This window comes from Oncorhynchus masou, chromosome 32 (genome assembly GCF_036934945.1).
Source record: "Oncorhynchus masou masou isolate Uvic2021 chromosome 32, UVic_Omas_1.1, whole genome shotgun sequence".
In the NCBI taxonomy this organism is placed as follows: domain Eukaryota; kingdom Metazoa; phylum Chordata; class Actinopteri; order Salmoniformes; family Salmonidae; genus Oncorhynchus; species Oncorhynchus masou.
The window spans coordinates 74440728-74451288 of record NC_088243.1 but is presented as its reverse complement, the minus strand read 5'-3'; positions in this window follow the sequence as shown (position 1 = coordinate 74451288).

The following is a 10561-nucleotide window of genomic DNA, read 5'->3' as shown; positions in this document are numbered from 1 at the left end:
GTGATGTTAATGATGATGATCACATTCAGAATGTTATTTTCTGAAATCAAGACTCTCATAGTTTATGCTAATATACCTAAATCCAATGACATGGTGACATTTGTTGTTTATTTCAAGTTGAATTCACGGTTAGTTGACAACTCAACCAAATGTAAATCAAAAGTACTCGTTAAACTGACCCAGTGGGTGAACCTGAATTTCTTTGTTGAGCCCCAATAAATTCCCCAATAGGTTCCAAAAGTCAAGCTGCTACTCCACAGAATATCTGAATGACATGAAGTTGTGTTATGCCTCATACAAACACACAAGTACAGTCAATCAATCAATCAATCAATCAATCAATCAATCAATGTACTGTATTTATAAAGCCCTTCTTACATCAGCTGATGTCACAAAGTGCCGTACAGAAAGTCAACATCATGTGGTGTGCTCAATAAAATATAAATCCAGCGAATGATATACAATGGCACATAAGTGTTGTTTGTTAGCTGGACTGTGATGGTCTCTATGATATTTTTCACACATTGCATTGTTTGTCTCTGGACATTTTTTGTGTTTGTTGGTTTCATTGCGGATGGCTAAAGACGCAGTGGAAAAAGTCACAGCCCTCTCATTCTGGAAGCTTTACCTCCTTATTCTAGCCAAACACAAGACCTCTTGGTCTTATTCCCCTGAATGTGACCCCTCACCCTTTTCACCATGTACTTCTCCCTATTAGGAATAAGAACTTCAATATACCTCAATACGCTTGCAGTTAACCTCAAACAATTGGATATGTTTGACTACAAGGTATTGGCTAAGGAGTGAGTTTCAGGCATTTGTGAAAGCACCCTTAGAATCAAGTATGTGTTTTTATTCATTGATCAATTTTCTCTGCTAGTCCACTCTACCACTAGTTTTGACAATACTGAGTACAGTTTAGGCAAACATAGTAATTTGAGTTGCATGCACAAAGTGCAATATGCATGAAGAATATGGTGAACTGGATTCACTTGTACCTTTCTTTTCAAGTTTCAATTTATTCAAATTTTGAGGGGTCAAGCCTCTCTACTTTTCCAGATGATTGCTAAAACAGAATGAAACATTATCTCATGTTAGTAAAGACATATTTGATGATTTAATTGTTTAATGAGATACAACAGCGAAGGCTAACAAAATCAATTCAATAAGTAGCATTAACTTTGACCAATAGACTACAGCATTTTAGCAGTATGAAGAGATTACACCTGAGAGAAAACATTGACTTGGTTCATAATTGTATTTAACACCACATTGTCCTACGGTCTGACTGTGAGACTGGTAAAATAATTATGTCCTAAACTAGTGAAACAACGCCATCTGGTGAAATACTACCAGAGTACCGTCATGTAAAATGTTCCTTCCTGATAATGTATCAATTGTAATGTCATTAACAGAAATGTGACCGCGTTCATGTTACACCACTCTGTTATGTCTTACAATAGTAAAGTGTGCGTTGTATCGCTCTATTCAGAGCTAATTTAACCAAGCTGTCAATTTGTTTTTATTTTTTTAGAATTGGGATTTTGTTTCTTTTCAGAAAAGTAAATACACAACTTTAAGGACTGTAAAAGCAACATTTTGAAACCACTCCTATCAACACCCCATTCCATTCCTTTTTTTTTTACTAAGCCTTACTCAAACGATACAACCTACACACACATGCTGCTCCCAAACTATCAAGAGTCCCAGGGACAATCTCTCATTTACATTACATTTTACATTTAAGTCATTTAGCAGACGCTCTTATCCAGAGCGACTTACAAATTGGTGAATTCACCTTCTGACATCCAGTGGAACAGCCACTTTACAATAGTGCATCTAAATCATTTAAGGGGGGGGTGAGAAGGATTACTTTATCCTATCCTAGGTATTCCTTGAAGAGGTGGGGTTTCAGGTGTCTCCGGAAGGTGGTGATTGACTCCGCTGTCCTGGCGTCGTGAGGGAGTTTGTTCCACCATTGGGGGGCCAGAGCAGCGAACAGTTTTGACTGGGCTGAGCGGGAACTGTACTTCCTCAGTGGTAGGGAGACGAGCAGGCCAGAGATGGATGAACGCAGTGCCCTTGTTTGGGTGTAGGGCCTGATCAGAGCCTGGAGGTACTGCGGTGCCGTTCCCCTCACAGCTCCGTAGGCAAGCACCATGGTCTTGAAGCGGATGTGAGCTTCAACTGGAAGCCAGTGGAGAGAGCGGAGGAGCGGGGTGACGTGAGAGAACTTGGGAAGGTTGAACACCAGACGGGCTGCGGCGTTCTGGATGAGTTGTAGGGGTTTAATGGCACAGGCAGGGAGCCCAGCCAACAGCGAGTTGCAGTAATCCAGACGGGAGATGACAAGTGCCTGGATTAGGACTTGCGCCGCTTCCTGTGTGAGGCAGGGTCGTACTCTGCGGATGTTGTAGAGCATGAACCTACAGGAACGGGCCACCGCCTTGATGTTAGTTGAGAACGACAGGGTGTTGTCCAGGATCACGCCAAGGTTCTTAGCGCTCTGGGAGGAGGACACAATGGAGTTGTCAACCGTGATGGCGAGATCATGGAACGGGCAGTCCTTCCCCGGGAGGAAGAGCAGCTCCGTCTTGCCGAGGTTCAGCTTGAGGTGGTGATCCGTCATCCACACTGATATGTCTGCCAGACATGCAGAGATGCGATTCGCCACCTGGTCATCAGAAGGGGGAAAGGAGAAGATTAATTGTGTGTCGTCTGCATAGCAATGATAGGAGAGACCATGTGAGGTTATGACAGAGCCAAGTGACTTGGTGTATAGCGAGAATAGGAGAGGGCCTAGAACAGAGCCCTGGGGGACCCCAGTGGTGAGAGCGCGTGGCGAGGAGACAGATTCTCGCCACGCCACCTGGTAGGAGCGACCTGTCAGGTAGGACGCAATCCAAGCGTGGGCCGCGCCGTAGATGCCCAACTCGGAGAGGGTGGAGAGGAGGATCTGATGGTTCACGGTATCGAAGGCAGCCGATAGGTCTAGAAGGATGAGAGCAGAGGAGAGAGAGTTAGCTTTAGCAGTGCGGAGCGCCTCCGTGATACAGAGACGAGCGGTCTCAGTTGAATGACTAGTCTTGAAACCTGACTGATTCTCCATGGGAGATGTCAAAGGCTGGTCCAGTGGTTCTCAAATACCCCCTGGATAATATCTCTGGTTAATACCCCTGGATAATATCTCTGGTTAATACCCCTGGATAATATCTCTGGTTAATACCCCTGGTTAATATCCCTGGATAATATCTCTGGTTAATATCCCTGGTTAATACCCCTGGATAATATCTCTGGTTAATATCTCTGGTTAATATCCCAGGATAATATCTCTGGTTAATATCTCTGGTTAATATCCCTGGATAATATCTCTGGTTAATACCCCTGGATAATATCTCTGGTTAATACCCCTGGATAATATATCTGGTTAATACCCCTGGTTAATATCCCTGGTTAATATCCCTGGTTAATATCCCTGGTTAATACCTCTGGTTAATATCTCTGGTTAATATCCCTGGATAATATCCCTGGTTAATATCTCTGGTTAATATCCCTGGTTAATATCTCTGGTTAATATCCCTGGTTAATATCTCTGGTAAATATCCCTGGATAATATCTCTGGTTAATATCCCTGGTTATTATCTCTGGTTAATATCCCTGGTTAATATCTCTGGTTAATATCCCTGGATAATATCTCGCCTTCAAACGAAGATACATGAAAAGCATGTCCAATATAGTGATGTGGTGAAGAGAAATGATTCAGTTAAAATGCTATTCTACTTTTTCAATTGTTTCAAGGACATGTCATCATAAGCTTTCTGACAAAAACATTCACGCTCTTTCAGTGTTTTTTACGCATCAGTTTGTCTGGTTTGAAGGAGCCCTGAACTGATGATAAGCAAATAATTCAACAATGAACTGGTCGACCAATGAAAAATGAAATGGACATTTACTTTACAAAATGCCAATGTTTACAAGGAGGTTGTCATCTGAGATGCACATTCCATAGAAACCAGCAGATATAGGGGACCTCCAGGACCAGGATTTGGGGAAATACTGCCCCTAACACTTCCAATCAATTCCTGCATCGACATAAAACAACACTTATATCAATAAATACAATTAAATAATACAAAAAAATACAAATACATTGAAGGCATCCATAAATGAGCAATCACATGTCAAGGCAGGCTCCACAAAATGGTGGTCTGCTCCAAATATATTCATAGTAAGACCCTGGCCTTACTGTTGACCTTTTCATTCCCTACAAGTTCTGTTATACCATCCATATCTGACTTAAAAATGTGTATAAGTTTTAACATTGAACATTAAGTAAAATATGTAGTCATCAGTTGGGACGCTGTAATGGCACTGACATGAAATTTATTTTTTATTAAATTGAGATTAAATTATGTTTATGATGTTATATAAAACAAAAGTTCAGGACTTGTGGGCATGACTTTTGGCATCTGAGGGGTTGGTGGTACTGCTGGTTTGATTGTGATTGGACACAATGCAAGGACTTTGATATGGGATAGATAATCATAGAAAATTTGACTTCTCTTATGCTTGTATTTATTTCTGATTTCAACCACATGTAGGATTACATTTCTCTCTTTCTCTTCTGGAATAACCCAACACATCCACTGTCATTGTGATTATGATCAAATAGGAACACTACATCTTTGCTCAACCCACAACCAACCTCAGCTGGTTCATGTTCAATACGAATACCTGGAGGTATCCAGTAACGAATGCTTTTGTTCTCCATTTCAAAATGTTTTAAAGGTCAAATTTGGGCACGAAAATGAACAAACTCCTCCCCTTTCACAATTTTCAAACAGAAATGGGGTGTGCCTTTTGTGGTTCGTTGATGTGTCATTCTGGTCATGCACACCTTGACCAACATAGCTAGTTCATTAGCTAAGCTAGCCACTTTTGCTAGCCAGGAACTCCTCTAGTATGTGTTGATGTCATTTCACAGGATAGTTTTTGGATGAAAGCTGTAGAAATTGATAAGAAATTGTACCTCTGTAGCCAAATATTCCATTTATCCCAAAATCGACCTTTAAAACATTTGCCATAATGAGCATGACCCTGATCTTCAGGCTGCAGTAATTGGCTATCTTCACATTGGAATGACAGTGACCATAACTGATAACCAAAACAAAACTACCAGAGAGAAGATGGCTGGCAGGCTGACTGCTGAGCTGAACCGTTCCTTGTTCCACTTCGATCCGGTTTGGTCTCAGACCCGAGGGTGGCTTGATGGGGGTTGAGGGCTTATGTGGGGAGGGGAGTAGGGCCATTCATGACTGTACCTCTCACCTCCACCACCCGTTCCACTGTCCTTCTCGCCCTCACCTTCAGAGTGAAAAGCGAGAGAGGCTGGAAAAGAGAGAGAGAGATTAGGGATACAGAAAATGAGAGATGTAGAAAAAAAGTGGAAAAGAAAGTGTAACCATGTATCCATCGACAGTTTTAATGAGTAAAGTCATTCCGTATAAAAAAAATCATGACAGCTACAGTATGATGGAAACAGGAAGTTTCGGTCCAATTTTATAAATGCCAACAGATCATTTGTTCGTTCGACATGGTGGGATATTTTTGAGTCGGTAAAATGTATTATGCGAGAAATGGTGGTGGATATGCCTTAATGCGTAAATGTTGATATCATAACCATCATATACAGTGCCTTGCGAAAGTATTCGGCCCCCTTGAACTTTGCGACCTTTTGCCACATTTCAGGCTCCAAACATAAAGATATAAAACTGTATTTTTTTGTGAAGAATCAACAACAAGTGGGACACAATCATGAAGTGGAACGACATTTATTGGATATTTCAAACTTTTTTAACAAATCAAAAACTGAACAATTGGGCGTGCAAAATTATTCAGCCCCCTTAAGTTAATACTTTGTAGCGCCACCTTTTGCTGCGATTACAGCTGTAAGTCGCTTGGGGTATGTCTCTATCAGTTTTGCACATCGAGAGACTGAAATTTTTTCCCATTCCTCCTTGCAAAACAGCTCGAGCTCAGTGAGGTTGGATGGAGAGCATTTGTGAACAGCAGTTTTCAGTTCTTTCCACAGATTCTCAATTGGATTCAGGTCTGGACTTTGACTTGGCCATTCTAACACCTGGATATGTTTATTTTTGAACCATTCCATTGTAGATTTTGCTTTATGTTTTGGATCATTGTCTTGTTGGAAGACAAATCTCCGTCCCAGTCTCAGGTCTTTTGCAGACTCCATCAGGTTTACTTCCAGAATGATCCCGTATTTGGCTCCATCCATCTTCCCATCAATTTTAACCATCTTCCCTGTCCCTGCTGAAGAAAAGCAGGCCCAAACCATGATGCTACCACCACCATGTTTGAAAGTGGGGATGGAGTGTTCAGGGTGATGCGCTGTGTTGCTTTTACGCCAAACATAACGTTTTGCATTGTTGCCAAAAAGTTCAATTTTGGTTTCATCTGACCAGAGCACCTTCTTCCACATGTTTGGTGTGTCTCCCAGGTGGCTTGTGGCAAACTTTAAACGACACTTTTTATGGATATCTTTAAGAAATGGCTTTCTTCTTGCCACTCTTCCATAAAGGCCAGATTTGTGCAATATACGACTGATTGTTGTCCTATGGACAGAGTCTCCCACCTCAGCTGTAGATCTCTGCAGTTCATCCAGAGTGATCATGGGCCTCTTGGCTGCATCTCTGATCAGTCTTCTCCTTGTATGAGCTGAAAGTTTAGAGCGACGGCCCGGTCTTGGTAGACTTGCAGTGGTCTGATACTCCTTCCATTTCAATATTATCGCTTGCACAGTGCTCCTTGGGATGTTTAAAGCTTGGGAAATATTTTGGATCCAAATCCGGCTTTAAACTTCTTCACAACAGTATCTCGGACCTGCCTGGTGTGTTCCTTGTTCTTCATGATGCTCTCTGCGCTTTTAACGGACCTCTGAGACTATCACAGTGCATGTGCATTTATACAGAGACTTGATTACACACAGGTGGATTGTATTTATCATCATTAGTCATTTAGGTCAACATTGGATCATTCAGAGATCCTCACTGAACTTCTGGAGAGAGTTTGCTGCACTGAAAGTAAAGGGGCTGAATAATTTTGCACGCCCAATTTTTCAGTTTTTGATTTGTTAAAAAAGTTTGAAATATCCAATAAATGTCGTTCCACTTCATGATTGTGTCCCACTTGTTGTTGATTCTTCACAAAAAAATACAGTTTTATATCTTTATGTTTGAAGCCTGAAATGTGGCAAAAGGTCGCAAAGTTCAAGGGGGCCGAATACTTTTGCAAGGCACTGTATGATCTCCAATGTATCGTCCAGCTAAAGTACCTGTCTGATTAGGATTAATAATATCTGAAAATAGGTTTTTAATTCTATGCGCCAAGTATTTAGTTGGAATTTTTGCATCAAAACACTGAAGTGTAAGATGCCTCAATTTTTTTAAATGGACTGGATCTTTATACAGTTGAAGTCGGAAGATTATATACACCTTAGAAAAATATTTTTAAACTCCATTTTTCACAAATTCCTGACATTTAATCCAAGTAAAAATTCCCTGTTTTTGGTCAGTTAGGATCACCACTATATTTTAAGAATGTGAAATTTCAGCTTTAATTTCTTTCATCACATTCCCAGTGGGTCAGAAGTTTACATACACTGAATTAGTATTTGCTAGCATTGTCTTAAAATTGTTTAACTTGGGTCAAACGCTTCATGTAGTCTTCCACAAGCTTCCCACAATAAGTTGGGTGAATTTTGGACCATTCCTGGTGTAACTAAGTCAGGTTTCTAGGCCTCCTTGCTCGCACACATGCCTTTTCAGTTCTGCCCACACATTTCCTAAGGGATTTAGGTCAGGGCTTTGTGATGGCAACTCCAATACCTTGACTTTGTTGTCCTTAAGCCATTTTGCCACAACTTTGGTAGTATGCTTAGGGTCATATTCCATTTGAAAGACCCATTTGTGACCAAGCTTTAACTTCCTGACAGATATCTTGAGATGTTGCTTCAATATTTCCACATAATTTCCCATCCTCATGATGCCATCTATTTTCTGACTTGCACCAGTCCCTCCTGCAGCAAAGCACCCTCACAACATGATGCGGCCACCCCCGTGCTTCTTGGTTGGGATGGTGTTCTTCGGCTTGCAAACCTCTCCCTTTTTTCTCTGAACATAACGATGGTCATTATGGCCAAACAGTTCTTTTTTTGTTTCATCAGACCAGAGGAAATTTCTCCAAAAATCTATGATCTATCTCCTCATGTGCAGTTGCAAACCATAGTCTGGCTTTTTTTATGGCGGTTTTTGAGCAGCGGCTTCTTCCTTGATGAGTGGCCTTTCAGGTTATGTCGATATAGGACTTGTTTTACTGTGGATATAGATACTTCTCCCAAGAAGGAAACCAGAATTGTGTATGTCTACAAGTTTTTTTCTGAGGTCTTGGCTGATTTCTTTTGATTTTCCCATGATGTCAAGCAAAGAGGAACTGAGTTTTAAGGTAGGTCTTGAAATACATCTACAGGTACACCTCAAATTGACTCAAATTATGTCAATTAGCCTATTAGAAGCTTCTAAAGCCATGACATAATTTTCTGGAATTTTCCAAGCTGTTTAAATGCACAGTCTACTTAGTGTATGTAAACTTCTGACCCACTGGAATTGTGATACAGTGAATTATAAGTGAAATCATCTGTCTGTAAACATTTGTTGGAAAAATTACTTGTGTCATGGAGAAGATAGATGTCCTAACCGACTTGCCAAAACTATAGTTTGTTAACAAGACATTTGTGGAGTGGTTAATAAACTACTTTTAATGACTACAACCTAAGTGTATGTAAACTCCCGACTTCAACTGTATCTCATCTTGTTATCAGCAAAATCAACACATCAGATGAGGCAACCTACAGTGCAGTGGGAACAAAGTATCAAACGGATTGTAGAAATTGAACCTTTTTGGCTGCAAATGGTAATTTATTTTGAATTGTACATGTTATTGTTCATCAGTATATTATTTTCAGTGTACAATATCGTCCTTAGTGGATATGATAAAGATCAACTTGGTACATTGTTCTTACTGCACACTGTCTCAAAGATGTGCCACAGATTCTGCTTCATTTAAACTTGAGAATATCCTTCATCCAACACAATAAACAATTTAGGTTCCAGTGGAAAGAGGTTTACCAAAGATAACTCTGGAGCAGCAGCCAGAGTCTGACCCAGTCCATCCAGGAGACTCTGTGACTCTACAGTGTACAGTACTCTCTGAGACCTGTACAGGAGAACACAGTGTGTACTGGTTCAGAGCTGGATCAGGAGAATCCCATCCAGGAGTCATTTACACCCCTGAAAATAGGAGTGATGAGTGTAAGAAGAGCCCTGAAACTCCATCTCCTACACATAGCTGTGTCTACAGCCTCTCCGAGAACATCCTCAGGCCCTCTGATGTGTTAGTGACTAATTGAATTTTAAACAATTAATTCATGTAATTCTATTTATTTACATTTACATTTAAGTCATTTAGCAGACGCTCTTATCCAGAGCGACTTACCCAATGCATCATGTTTGGAGGCTATTAACATTTGGACAATTATGTTTTTTAAACAATGTACCAGTAGCACTGTGTAGAATCATTAAACCAATGTATCGTTAAATATTTTCTGATTAATCATATTATTTTAAAATGTAGCTTTTAATAATGGTAAAATAATTTTGCTTTATGTTATGAGGGTTGATTTGTTTGTATACAGTATCTGGCTCGTACTGTTTTGTTTCTTTGATTATTTCAGAATCAAGTATTAATACATGTGCAGAATGTTTAATTTGTAGTCAATTTCAAAGTTTACATCTTTGAGGACAGTCACTCTTTGTACCATTATTAAAAGCCCAATTTTAAATCATGTGATGAATCAGACCATGTTTAATGATAAATTGGTTTGATGATTCGACACAGCACTACTGGTACATGCTGGTACATTATAGCTGTAATTACAGTAAGCTGTGTGAACTCAATAAATACTGTAGAACGTAATTAACCTACATTATATACAATAATATAATATAATAATATAATACCTCAACGTCTGTTTAATGGGTTACAGTAAATACCACAACAATCATACATTTTGCAAAAATTATTAAAACAATAAAAATAGAACCATAATACAATTATACATTATTGCAAATAGTGACAAATGACTACAAATGGGGGCTGATCAACTCTAATATGATTTGAAATACATTTAAGTTGCATCAAACTTTACAATATAACATTAGGAAAGTAATTCATCCTTGTTCGAGACAGAATGCCTCATAGTGGCAGGAGCCTATCTCCCGATTCTATAGCAGAATGCAGCTTGATGAACAAGTACACCTCCTGGATAGGACACTTACCCAATCCATCTCCTTTATACTGAGTGCCAAACAGAGGCATCCGCTCCTATTTTTAGAGTAATTGGTGTGACTCGATCGGGGATCAAACCCTCAACCTTCTTATCTCAGGGAGGACACTAAGCACACTGCTACTGAGTTGGCTCACAGTT